The 13,809-nt window shown below is 39.5% G+C and overlaps 1 long non-coding RNA gene across 1 annotated transcript; it reads left to right on the top strand.

Annotated features, from left to right (window-relative positions):
* The first annotated feature begins 7,058 nt into the window (after positions 1 to 7,058).
* LOC126945720 (uncharacterized) lies at positions 7,059 to 7,644 on the top strand. Its single transcript, XR_007722542.1, has 2 exons — positions 7,059 to 7,223; positions 7,338 to 7,644. It is a non-coding gene; the product is annotated as an uncharacterized LOC126945720 (long non-coding RNA).
* Positions 7,645 to 13,809: the final 6,165 nt, after the last annotated feature.

Genomic DNA, 13,809 nt, shown 5'->3' with positions numbered 1-13,809 from the left:
TCTCTCTTGTTGCCCAGGCTGGAGTGCAGTAACATGATCTTCGTTCACTGCACCCTCCACCTCCTAGGTTTGAACAATTCTTCTGCCTCAACCTCCGAGTAGCTGGGATTACAGGTGCCCACCATCATGTCCAACAATTTTTGTATTTTTAGTGGAGACAGGGTTTCACCATGTTGGCCAGGCTGGTCTTGAACTCCCGACCTCAAGTGATCTGCCCGCCTTGGCCTCCCAAACTGCTGGGATTACAGGCATGAGCCACTGTACCCGGCCTCACTGCTGCTTTATCCCTAACACAGAGGCTTGTTCATAAAAAGAACATTAGATAAATATTATGTTAACAAATGACTACCTTTTAGTCCTCAAGACTAATTCTTAAGTCTTCAGGAAAGCAAAAACATTTTATAAGCAAACCAATAGCCAAGAAAAGAGGAGTTAAGATAAGAACAAGCTGCCGATTCCTGGCTATGGATGAAAAACTACATTCAACAAATCCTGGTTGGGCACCCATTCTGTACAAAACAGGGACTACAGTATAGAAGACATCAGCCCTGCCCACCAGGAGCTCTTTACTGGCCTTTAATTAGCTGGGCATAGAGAATGCTGCTGCTGTCAGATTCCAAGTCTTTTCTATTACTCATTGCTTTGGTGCTTACTTCAAGCAGGGTCAAACCTACATTTAGCCTTTAAAAAAAAATTTGGCTTTGCCTGTGTCCTAAATAGCAGAAAAACACATGCTCTTAAGTCCTCCTTTCTTACAATTTCTTTTGAATCTGCCTTTAATCTCTAATGCTTAGAGACAAAGAGAAGAGCGTTAGTTGCCTTCAAGCCTACCCTCCCCAGACGGACAAAAGCATGTTGTAACAACCCACTGTCCACATGCAAGTCCTCCTCCATCACCATCCAGCAGTAGGAGGTGGCCAGGACTTAGGACTAAGGCAGGATTCTGGGCGGAAAGTCGGGAGGATCCAGAAGTCAGAATCCATTTTCGTTCCAAACCATACAGAATAGTGATGGCTCTGGTGTCCGAGAATAGAGCCAGGCATGGAATCACACAGACTCTCATTCAAACCTGGGTTTTACCATGTAAAAGTACCACACCTCTTAGAGGAGACGAGATAAAATATGTGGAACACTTTGCACAAGTCTGGCACACAGACAGCACTCGCACATTTTTAGTGCTCTCATTATTGGTGAATCCTTTGGGAGAAAAGATAACAGATTAGAGTGTAGACTTCTTTCCCTCAGCTTTTATTTTGAGTTCAGGCTGCTTTATTCAGTGATGACCTGTATTGACTTCATAAGCAGATACTTCCTTGGAGATTTTAGCTATATTTTCCCCCTGGGCCCACTTTATGCTGAAACAGTAGCACGGACGGTGAGACAGTTTAATGCCATTGCCTTACCTCCTGATAACAGCGTGGTTGACATGTCAGCCCTCCATGTCAAAATATTATGACAACCATAATAAGTAAAATAAATTAAAAACACTTATTGATTTTAAGTGTTATCATTTCCTTCTACTATCAATGACATATGATGTCAAATGTGATATATTTGAAGTATATTTTAAGCAAGATAATTAATGAATTGGATTTTGGAGTTGATTATTTAACATACTTTATGCAATTTGATGAAAAATCCCCATATGTAGACACAAATCAACAGAAGCTCCTGGCCATGAATATTGTAATATACAATCCCAATGATACCCTTCCCACCAAGGCATCGTGCCCATACACATGAGCTGAGAGAAGAGAGAGAAGTACGCTGTTGACCTTGCTCACGCCATTCTGGTAGAAATCAACAGTCAACCCAGCATTCATACAGAACTTAGGAGAATTGGAGTAGCGGTAATTTACTCTTCATTTTATCCCAACCCCATCAAGATCTGCCTTCTCTGGACTGAAGGTTTCCTAGGCAAGGATAGAGATTGGGCTGGGGCAGAGGGACACCCAACCAACCACCACCTTCTGGACCCCGTCGGGGGTGACATCACGTTTCCATGAGGGAAGGCTTTAATAAGGACAAAATCCAAGTGCTACAGAAGATGAAAAGCCCCATGCTATTCTGCACTGGAGAGTGAAGCTTTTAGTACAACAATGTGGTTAAAAAGAAGGAGGAGAAAGGGAAGCAGAGGCGTCAATTACAATTAGAGATCTCCTGACAGGGCCTATGCTAAACGAATTATAGAGGCAATTACCCTAAAAATTTTGAAGCGGCCATTTGCTCAGTAACCTACACCGACCTGACACCCAAGCAGAGATTGCCATAAGCAGGGAATTTATGGTGTTAGAATGCTGCTTTAGCATAAATTACCTCAGGGAACAGATTTAAACCAGTTGCGTTTTTAAAAATTATGCAACAACAACAACAACAAAATGAGTTTATGCAAACTCAATACCAATTGCAGAATGGGGCCCTCTAAGTCTTTATCTTCAAAGATGCTGCGTTCCTTCTCGCCTGTTTGTTTTCTCTCTCTGGATGAAGATTCACAGCATTAATACATAATAACTGTATCTCACTCCATTACAGGTAGTTCAAGGCCGCTCCCCATAAACTATATGCACGGCTTTGTGTCTTCATCTTTAAAACTACCAAGTATCTTGGTCGCAGACATATGTTAGGTTTAATGCATCCCCTGCCATAAAAGTGTTGCTTAAGACTAATGAACAAACAAATGTTTGTTTAAACCTCTTTGTGAAAATCAAACAAGCTTTCAACAGCTATTCATGTATTTATTGTCAGATGTGAATCATCACTTAGGTGCTTTGCCCTGAACTATTACCAGTTAATGCTCATAGTTTCAGGGTACTAATTCACTTGCTATGGGTTTCGTTTTTTGTTGTGTTGTTTTTCACCCCCCACGCCCCGCCGCCTTCTTCCTTTCTGTCAGTACCATCTCCAGAAAGGCACTGTATGAAAAGTTCCATATTGTTTCCGGCAGAACTCACACATTTGTGCCTAGCATAGCGATGCTGTTGTCCGCAGAAGGGACACAGCCTTCAGGGACTCTCCTGACAGTGCTATATTTCGCCTGCACCCCTCTGGCTTGGCTTCTGCGCTGAGACCCTCCTAAGCAAGTGAGCACAAGCAAGACACTCTCCCTGCCTCTGCCCCCACCCCTCCTCACAAAGTAGCTGTTTTTTCAGACTCAGCAGCACCTGAAAAGCTCCCACAAGATTTAGCCATTATATTAAATAACAGGTTTTAGAAGCTGGGAACTGTTATTCTAGTGTTGCTGGGTGTCATTAAGGTTGCACGTCTATGCTTGTTTAATTTTTCTTCTGCCATTAAGCAAACTAAATGCTCGGAGGTTTTTTTCTGTCTCAGTGGGGTCCACCCAGAATAGAAAAGAGAATAAGTGTTCCAGGGTTGTGTAACTGGGTTTTTTTTTTTGCTGCTTTCATTATGAGGAAGGAATTAAAAATCCCTCCTAGTCAGTACTTAAAATATCAAAGTCATTGTTTAATGCCTTTGAGTCACTGTACAACTAATTCAATTGCACAGTGTAGCGCCGTTTCACGGTGTGTGAAACACAGATAGTACATAGAAGTGATTGCAAAGTTGAATAAACACCAAATTAGTTTTAAAAGTCTGCAACTTCCCGGTGGAGTCTTTCAAACTGAACGGCACTATTGTCTGACAAAGTCCATGGTCACCAAGAGGTTGCATTACCTTCTGCTTGTGCTAATGTGAGAGAGTGTCTCCTGACACCGTGGCACCTGGAGGAGAAGGCCGTCTTCAGGGAGGCCTGTGTGCTGACAACTCCACATAACCAGCCTGCTTGTCACTCAGGGAGACATGGCCACACAACACAGCCTGGAGTGGACAAGGAAGAGGGGTGGTGTAAGTGAAAAAAGGCCATGGTTAAACGAGAGACTCCAGGACAAGTTTTAAAGCAGTTTGATATAGATGAAACATTGCAATTTGATAATTAAAAAGACAAAGTTAAGCCCCATGCTGTGTTGCTTCCTGGCTGTGACACTATTTTCAACTCATTTAACATTTCCCAGCCTCAGTCTCCTTATCTTTTTCCCCTTTTGGTCAATAACAATTATTGACTGACTATTATGTATTTTCTAGGCCCTATTCTAAGTGCTGCAGGGCTGGGGCCACAGTATCAAACAAAGCAAGTGAGTCAGTGTCCTCAGTGAAGTTTACTGTATATTATAAACAATCACAGAATTCAAAGACAATCATAGAACCAACACTTTTTGATGGCTTAGGATGTGCTAGGTACTGTGCTAAGGACAAGAGATCTAGCCAGACACAAACCCGTCCCCATCCTCAATCATTACTCATTCACCCAACAAATATTTTTTAGTACCTACCCTGCACCAGGCACTAGGGATATAACAGATAAAAATTAAGTCTCTGGCTTCATGAAGCTTTCATTCTGATGGAGGGAGACAGGCAATAAGCAAATAAATGGCTTATTCTCCCACCCCTTCAAGTCTTCATTCAAATGTTCCTTTCCAATGAGACTATATGACCACTCTTTAAAATTTCGACCACCATGCTGCATTCATTTATTTTCATCTTGCTAAGATAGTTAATGTGTGTTAATGTGACTGAACCACAAGGTGCCCAGATACTTGGTCAAACATTGTGCTGGGTGCGTCTGTGAGCGTGGTTTTAGATGAGACTAACATTTGAATCAGTAGACTGAATAAAGCTTATTTCTTTCCCTAGTAGATGATCCTCATCCAATCACTTAAAGGCCTGAATAGAACCAAAAGCCTGACCTGCCCATGAGTAAGAGTGAGCTGCTTCTGCCTGATTGCTTCAGCTGAGATATCAGCCTTTTCCTGCCTTTGGAATTCAACTGCAACACTGGCTCTTCTTGGGCCTCAAGCCTGCCGGCTTTTGAACTGTAACCACACCATCATCTCTCCTGGTTCTCAGGTCTTTGGACTCAAATCAGAAACACATCTACATCTCCAACTTGCCAACTGTGATCTTGAGACTTCTCAGCCTCCATAATCACATGAGTCAACTGTTGATTCTGTTTCTCTGGAGAACCCTAATTCATCATTCTACATCTTTCTTCCGTTACACATATTGCTTCCCAGCATATTAAATAATTTATCAATTATATTTTTGGTTTATTATTTATTTCTCCTACTGGAATGTAAGTTTCACAGAGATCTTGTTCATTGCTAGATCTCAAGTCTGGCATCTAGTAGGCATTCAGTAAAATAGCTGTTGAAAGATGAAAAAATAAATGTAATCTGCCAAGTGGAGGTAGGTACTGTGAAGAAGAATAAAACCAAATAAATGAACTTGAGGGGAACAACGGCACTTCTTTTTATAGAAGGTAGTCAGGCCCTGGTGGGACAATGGGCATTACTACTGGAATATGTTGTTTATCTTCCAAACTAGGATATCTTTCTTAATCCTGAGATCCTTGTAGATTCACATGGAGTTATAAAAAATAATGCAGAGAAATCTCATGTACCCCCTACCCAGTTTCCTTGAACAGTACCATCTTGCAAAACAATAGTCCAAAATCATAATCAAGATATACCTATGGATACAATGTACAAATCTTATTTGGACTTTCCCAACTTAACTTGTACTCGTTTGTGTGTGTGTTTAGTTTTATGCAATTTTTCACATGTTTAGGTTCAGGTATCCACCACCACAGTGGAGATACTAAACAGTTCCTTCACTACAAGGATCTCTCGTGTTGCCTTTTATAACCACATCCACCTCTGCACCCTTTACCGTTACCCTTTTCCAGTCTTGGGCAACCACTAATCTGTCCTCCATTTCTATACCTTTTGCAAACTACGATACTTTTGAAAGCAAAAGGGATACTATTAATAATTATGTCAGGACAACTGGCTAATGAGCACTGTCCCTGATGAAACACATGTGGCCATCTCTTTATTATAGACCAATCATGATATGGTTTGACTCTGTGTCCCCACCCAAATCTCATCTTGAATTGTAATCCCCACATGTCAGGGGAGGCATCTAGTGGGAGGTGACTGAATCTTGGGGGTGGATTCCCTCCTCACTGTTCTCGTGATAGTAGGTATACTTTTTTTATATACAAGACACACCAATGAGTACTTTTTATTTAATCACAAGATATGGTTGTTTGGAAGTGTATGGCACTTCCTCCTCCGCTCTCTGTCTTTCTCTCCTGCCACCATATAAGAAGTGCCTTGCTTCCCCTTCTGCTATAATTGTAAGTTAACTGAGGCCTCCCAGCCGGGCAGAACTGTGAGTCAATTCAACCTCTTTTCTTTATAAATTACCCAGTCTCAGGTAGTTCCTTATACCAGTGTGAAAATGAAGTAATACAAATCATAACAACTACATCTAACAGTCGTGGAATGTGTTCAGCATGCCAGGCACTGCACTGATCTTTGTTCATATTATTAATTTTAAAACTCAAAAAAAAAGCATGAGGCCAATACTGTTATCGTTCACATTTTACAGAGGAAGAAACAGAGGCACCGAGGCATTAAAACACCTGTCTAGGGTCACAGGGTGTACAGCTTTCGGAGCCAGGAATCACAACTAGGTCTGTCTTGTTCTAAAGCTTGCCTTTTGTAACTCCTGCACATTAAACAAATAATTACAACTAATTTATTAAATAATTACAAGTGAGCAAAGTGTTTTGAAGAAGAAGTACAAAGGGCTACTGAAGCATAAAATGGGAATTGGAAAAATACCTACCTCACCCAGAATTATTGTAAGAATTAAAAAGTACTCATTGGTGCACTTCATATATCAAAAAGAACTTTAAAAATGTTCAGCATTGTCCCCCTTTATACCAGGAGAGATAGTCTTATATGGACATTCATCAGCTTGAATTTCCAAAATGTTAAGGGCCATCTCCTTAACAGTGCAATAGCTTTCTGTATATACTTTGGAATACTGAGATAGAATAATGAAATTTAAACTTTTTAAAATCTACAGTTTCTGACTGTAACCCAAAGGAAGTATTCACCCTGGCATCATAAACTGTATAGTAGAGCTCGCCCTACAGAAGAAATTGTCTGTGACTTCCCCCAGATGTGAGGATCCACCACTGAGGGAAGGAGTCTTACAGATTCAGAATCAAGTGGGATGTCCTGGAAGAAAAACAAACAAACAAAAGCCCCACTGGGTGGAGTGAAATGGATCAGGAGCAATTATGTTCAATTTTACCTTAGGTTTTCTCAAAAGGAGGAGCATTAAGAATCAGCCACCTTAGTACATACTTAAAGGTAAACATTACATTTAAGAAAACCCTTGTTATCTTAATGTGGCACTGAGAAAATACTATCAAGTACAGCACTTGGACTAAGTTAGAACATTAAATACACAGGATCTCTTGATAGAATTATCCTCAGACTTTCCAGTTCTAATCTTCTAGATTTACTAAGATCTGATCCTGTGCCCGCTGATGGAACGTCAGAGGAATGGGATCCTGTAGGTGAAGATCATCAGCTTATAAAATCCTGTTGCCATCAATGGGGGTGGCAGGGAAAGGATGAAGATTAGTTAAGGGGCCAGTGGACTCACCATTTAAATGAATCATGAACTTGAAGCCAAAAGACTCAGTTTCTGTCCCAGCTCTCTCAAGCAAAGCCCCCAAGTCCCAGTTTCCTCATCTATAAAAAAGAATAAAAATATTTAATGGACAAAGTTGTGTGGGAATCAAATGAGATAAAGTATGCTCTGTATATACCCTAAAGTCTTGGATAAATAAAGGCATTCTTTTCATCTGAGAAATTGACGAAAAAGATGCCCTGACCAAGAAAGACAGGAGAAAAGATTTTTTTAACGAAGGATAAAATGATGAAATCCCCCCAGGTATTCCTAAAGAAAGCCCTTACCCACGAGCCGTAGGCAGATGTCCGGTCCTAAGGTCCATTTTGGAGTAGCCCAGCACTCAGCCTGGAAGATTGGACACTGAGAAATATGTGTATCCCATTTTTCTAACTAGCAGCATTTTGATCCTGTCTTATTATCCATACCCAGGCTAGCACACATGATTTTTTCTGCTTGCACTTCAGGAGAAGGTAGGCAGTGGACAAAAGGTGGGTCATTCTCACATTGATCAGGTTTCTGTTCCAATATCACCCTCCCAGATAGGCCTTTATTCACTCTAAATAGATCACACTGTCTAAAATAGTTACCTTTCCTGCACAGTCTCTTACTGTGCCATTTACTGTCAAAGCTCTTCTCACTACCTGATATGATTTTGCATGTTGATTTGCTTGTTCATTGCGTGTTCCCTCACTACAATATAAATGCCTTGCCAGTTTTGATCACTACCATATCCCTAAGGCCTAGGAATGTTCAGTACATACTAGGTGCTCAATAAGTACCTTTTTTTATAAGTGCATGAATGAATTCTATTCTTATCTTATTCCGTTGACATTTCCCTGTCTTAGCTGCCTTGGACAACTCTGAAAGTTCTTCTGCTATTTTGCATACTACTGTCTTTCTCTGTCATTTGAATCTTTTCTTTACTTAGTTTGGATTCTTCCAGTAGTAGAGCTTGAGACAAGGGTTTGGATACCAGGAGTCTATTTAGAAGGTGATCCCAGGATTGGAGAGAACAGGCAGAGTAAAAAGAGAAACAAAGAAGAACCAGCAAAAAAGTGCCTTAGCTGGGTTGCTTATGTGGGCAACAGGCACTCAATTCCATCTGGATTTCCTGAGAGATGTGCAGAATACCTCCCAAATTACAGAGGATGGAACATTAATTCACACAAACTGAAAAGTTTGAAAAAAAAATTAGTCCTTGCCCTTGAGAAAACTTTACTCTGAGTGAAAATGAAAACAAGAAATACTTGTGACATATTCATTGTATCAAAGGGAATTAAATTTTATTGAGTGCCAAACATGAGCCAGGCACTGTACCTGGCAACTTATATATATCATCTTATTTCATTATGGCAACAGGACCTACCATATATCAGGCTGCTACCATTTAACCAGGTTCTTCACACACATGCTCTCACCAGTTCTTACAACTAGTCAATACAAGTTTTTATTTCCATTTAAGAGATGAGAAAAGTTGAGACTTGGGGAAAAGAGATAGCTTGGCCTAGGTGACACCGTCAATTCATAGCAGATCTTTCCGACTCTATAGCTTGTCCTATAGAGAAACAATTACATGTAAGGAAAATACAGGGCAATATAAATATAAGTGAGTGACTACATGACACTTTCTTGTGAAGAGTTACAAGAATTCAGAGAAGGCAATGTGCAACATGAGGACCATGGTCAATAATATTATATTGTATACTGGAAATTTGCTAAGATAGTAGGTTTTAGGTACTTGTACTGTGAAAAAAGAAAGGTAACTATGTGAGATAGTGAATATGTTAACTTGCTTGACTGTAGTAATCATTTCACTATATGTATGTATATCAAAACGTCATGTTGTATACCCTAAATTTATATGATATAATAATATAAATAAACAAAAAATTAAATAAATAGAATTCAGAGAAGCGAATGACTGTTGTGAGCAACACTTAAATTTAACAAGATTTTATTAAGAAGGTTAGGTTTTTCAAAAATTTGAAGAGAAAACCGGGGAGAAACAAATGGATTCCTCTAGGCCAAGGAAACAGCTGGAGAGAAAGGCATGAAGATGAGGTAACTGGCTTCATGGAACTTGAATTATTTTTCATCAAAGAGCTCAACCCCCCCCCATATTATCTTTCATAAATAAGTAGTGTGCCATGGAATTATGGAACATGAAATGTATGGATTTAGAACATGATCTAGGTTAAACAAAAAAGAGGAAGAAAACTAAAACAAAGAACAAAATCCAGATTTTTGGGATGATTCTGAGGCCCTAGAACCTTAAAACTCTAAACTCTTTCAAAGTGTATTTGAAAAGATGTATATTCAGTGTGTGCAGTCTGACAACGGTGGAATGCCAATAACATTTAATTTCCTTGACTTCTAACCTTCTTAACCTGTTGTGCTGCTGGAATGGGACTGTAAATCAAAATATGCCGAATTGTATGGGGAACATGTGTATTTAGTCATTCCAAACTGCCTGGTGATTTTTTTAAACACTCCTCACAATAGTATTTATGCTGGTCTTGTTCTTCATAAGTCTTTCTTCTCAACCATGCTGCAACTGGTTAATATAGGCATCAAACACGGCACGCAAGAAGGAAGAACGCAGAAAAGAAATTCAGAAATTGATGAGAAAGGCCAAAGTACCCTGACATCCCTCCCATCCCAACTGTTCTAAATGTTCTTCCATTTTCAACCACAACAACAATAAAAAAAAACATTGGAATATTGCCTTGGGTCTAGTAAATCATTAGCAAATTAAGAACCTGTTTTTAATAACATTTAACTTGTAAATAATGCATTAATTGACTAGCCTGAATGTTAGTTTGAGCATTTGAAACTCTGCTAGTAAATTTGTAATGAAAGAAATGCGCTGCAACAGTAGGCTATATGGTGAATATAGCAGATTAAATATGACAGTTGATATTTGTGAAAATGGGGTTATAATTAGAGGACACCTGCAGCTGTTTTCCAACCAAAACAACAGAAATTAAACTTGCATAAACTGTGTGTGTGTGTATCACATTTTCTATTGGCGTGTTTCTTTTGTTCTCCTTGAGTCTTGTCTTAGGTTTTATCCCCCGTTTTTCAGGTCATATGTCAAGCAAGCAACAAGTGGCCTTTTGCTGGATACACTTTATTGGATCTCAAAGTGACACATTTTGGGGTGGAAAAGAAAAAAATGACAGAGTTCTTTTTTTCCTAGGAATTAGGAGTTACTAAAATTCATGAATGATGGCCCAGCATATTATAACTGCTCAGAATTAGAGGAAGCCATGTGAAAAGGAACCAGTAGGGATTTCAGTTTTACCTGCCTTGCCTCCAACTATCAAGTAGGATTTCTGATATGAAAACACGAAGAATGTGGCATCCTGCCAGCTATACTTTATTAAAAATATGTATGGCCATGAGTCAGGTAGAGAAGTTGCTAGAAATAGGGATTAAACCAAAGAGAAATTAAATATTTGCAATGACTAATAATTAACAAAGTGCTGTCATTTCACTAATTCATTGTTTCTCATTCATTCAACAAATATAGATAAGCACCTTGCAGAGGCTATACTAAAGTAGGCCCTGGGATACACAGCTGAATAAGACACAAATCCTATGCCTTCAAAAGGCTGAAAATCTGGTTTGGGGAAAATATCTGTAAATCAAAAGAAAGGGAGATCATGCAAGACAGAGAAAGAGATGAAATACTAAGAAGCAAATCTTGGCACATCTGTCAAATGCAACAAGGAAGTTAAGAAAGATAAAGACAGAAGCATTTCTATTGAATTTGTCAATCAAAGTTCATTAGTGACCTTGGCAGAAACTGTTTTAGTGGAGTGTTGGGAACAGAAACCAGATTACAGTGAGCTACAGGATGAATAAGGAAGAGAATGTACACAAGTAAGTGTAGACTGCTCTTTTCAGAAGTCTGACCATGAGAGACTAGAGACAGAGAAAGAGAGTGGGAAAGTTGGGGATTGTGGGGGAGAGAAAGTTGTGTAAAGAGTTGGTTTTCAAAGATCTGAGCAAGTTGCATATGCTGAGTAGTGGTCACAGCCATTGCACACAGAGAATCTTGACATATTAACATACGTGAGTGCACATCAGTTATCCACTTTTCCCTATCAGAAGTTGAAATTCCCTTTTAAAATTCCAAATATTAAATTCTCATTTAATACGCTAATTAGCCTACATTTTACAATAGATTGTATTAGAGCTTGGATACACATCCAACTCGATTCTATATTATGGAGCTGTAGTTGACTTGGTCAATAACTTCCATTGTTCTGCATGAGAATTTTCACAATTTGCTACCTCATTCTAATAGGGTTTGCTTGAATTACATGAAATCACTACCTTTATTGGTCAAAACCAGCAGAATATTGGCAATTTCATGTGGTTCAACCTAATAGTCGACAGGGGACTGGGGAGATCATAGCATGTGAATATAATGTTGAATGAGACATAGGAAGAAAGAAACAAACATGATAGCTGGGACAAAGGGTATTGAATGAGTAGAAAAAAAGTAGTAATCTTTTTGTCTGGGTTAGGTGTGTGTTCCCAAGGGAAATAATTTTTGAGCATGTAGCTTGAAAGTAATAATAACACTTTTAGGGAGTACAGATGGCTCAGGGGATCAATTGGGATTTAGGGAGCGGGGCTTTTACCTGCAATCTGTCCAATTTAGTCAGACTAACTTGCAATTTTTACACTGTTAAACATCTTACAAATCTGAGACCAACAGACCAAAGAAAATCCTTTCGATTGGGTGTCTGGGTAACCTGTGGCAAATTTTTTAGCCCCATTGTAATGTGATTCCTCCATTAGAGTGGAGTGAAGGCATGGATTACCCATTCATTCTCAATCCAATGTGAGAGGTTCAGAATTCTGTGTCAGAATTAAGACAGTCCTGGTGCAGTCAGCAAGGGAAGGTAATTTTTCCAGACTGCCTGTGCTAAAAATAAACCTAGGGTAGTCTCAGGGGAGAGCTACCCAGTCCCCTTCACGGACACTAAATTCACTGTGGTGGGAAGTGAAGATGGACTGAAAACAAATACCTGAAGAAAGAAAAACACCCTAATGAGGGCACCGGTGGTGAGTTGATGGGAACTGAACTACCACTGGGAATGCATTACCTGAGCATTTTCTCCAGAGCAGAGTTGTTGGACATATCTATGAGGAGAAATTCCCACAGCAGTGCACAATCTGGGCTCCGGCTAAGTTCTTGGAATGTCATTTGTCAGCTGTCAGAATCCTATATTCATAAACAAAGAGGAAAAGTCTCACTAAAATGAAACTACAGAACACACAGCAACAGACCCTGGTCTCTTCTGTGTTAAGAAAAGAAACATGAAAATACTTAAGCCAACAAACTTGAAATTTGTGTCAGTCATGATACTTTCATGCTGGTCTTGAGTTTCTCATGTCTATCAGGCCACAGCGAGACAATCACTCAGAACAACCCATGGCATTTTGCAGGGCACCATACTTGGTATGGGAAGTGGTGAATCATGGGCCCGAGACTTGGTTACACAGTGTCTTAGAGAAATATCCCAGCTCCTTCTCAAGCTATAAAACTCCTCCTGCTAGGCTAGGAACAGATATGGAATTTCCTATCATCTCTGAATTTTTATTTTACTGAGTTGCAGACAGAGCTCTTTCTTCTATTGTATTTATATTATTATAAAATTGATCTTGAGTATGTCGAACTTAAGAAAGTCTCCAAAGACAGATCTGGATGGACATCTCTCTTCCAGCTTATAAGATGTATTTTGTAAAATTTGGCATAGCTGCTTTTATTATTATAATATAATACCTAAAATTCATGTGATTAAATACATGACCTGCCTCCCTGAAGGTAAGATAGTTTCTAAATTCTAAAGCTAAATAATCTAGCCCACAGGGTCAGACATAAAATTGCACCCAGAAATTCATACCAAGTGTCAAGTCACCTTGGGGTTACTCCTGAGGGCTCAATGCTGATCATGGTTGGGAAGAGGTAATTTGCCCCACTGTCTTGCTTGAGGATGATTTTTTACTGCCACATATGGAAAAAGTTGCAGCTAATTATATATTGTTCCAAATTGTGAGTTCTCCTCCCTAAAAGAAGTTTATACTTTCCCATCCCATTGACATCAAGGTTGGTCATGTGACTTGCTTTGGCCAATGAAATGTTAGCAAAAGTGACAATTACCACTTCCCAGTGGAAACTGAGAGCCATTGTGTGGCTCCACAATTGCTCTTCTCCCTCTGCCCAAAGAATAGCACGACTTA

The sequence above is a fragment of the Macaca thibetana genome, chromosome 1 (genome assembly GCF_024542745.1).
Source record: "Macaca thibetana thibetana isolate TM-01 chromosome 1, ASM2454274v1, whole genome shotgun sequence".
NCBI classification, from domain to species: Eukaryota; Metazoa; Chordata; class Mammalia; order Primates; family Cercopithecidae; genus Macaca; species Macaca thibetana.
Note: the sequence above shows the minus strand (reverse complement) of the source record. Positions and strands in the feature narration are given on the sequence as shown.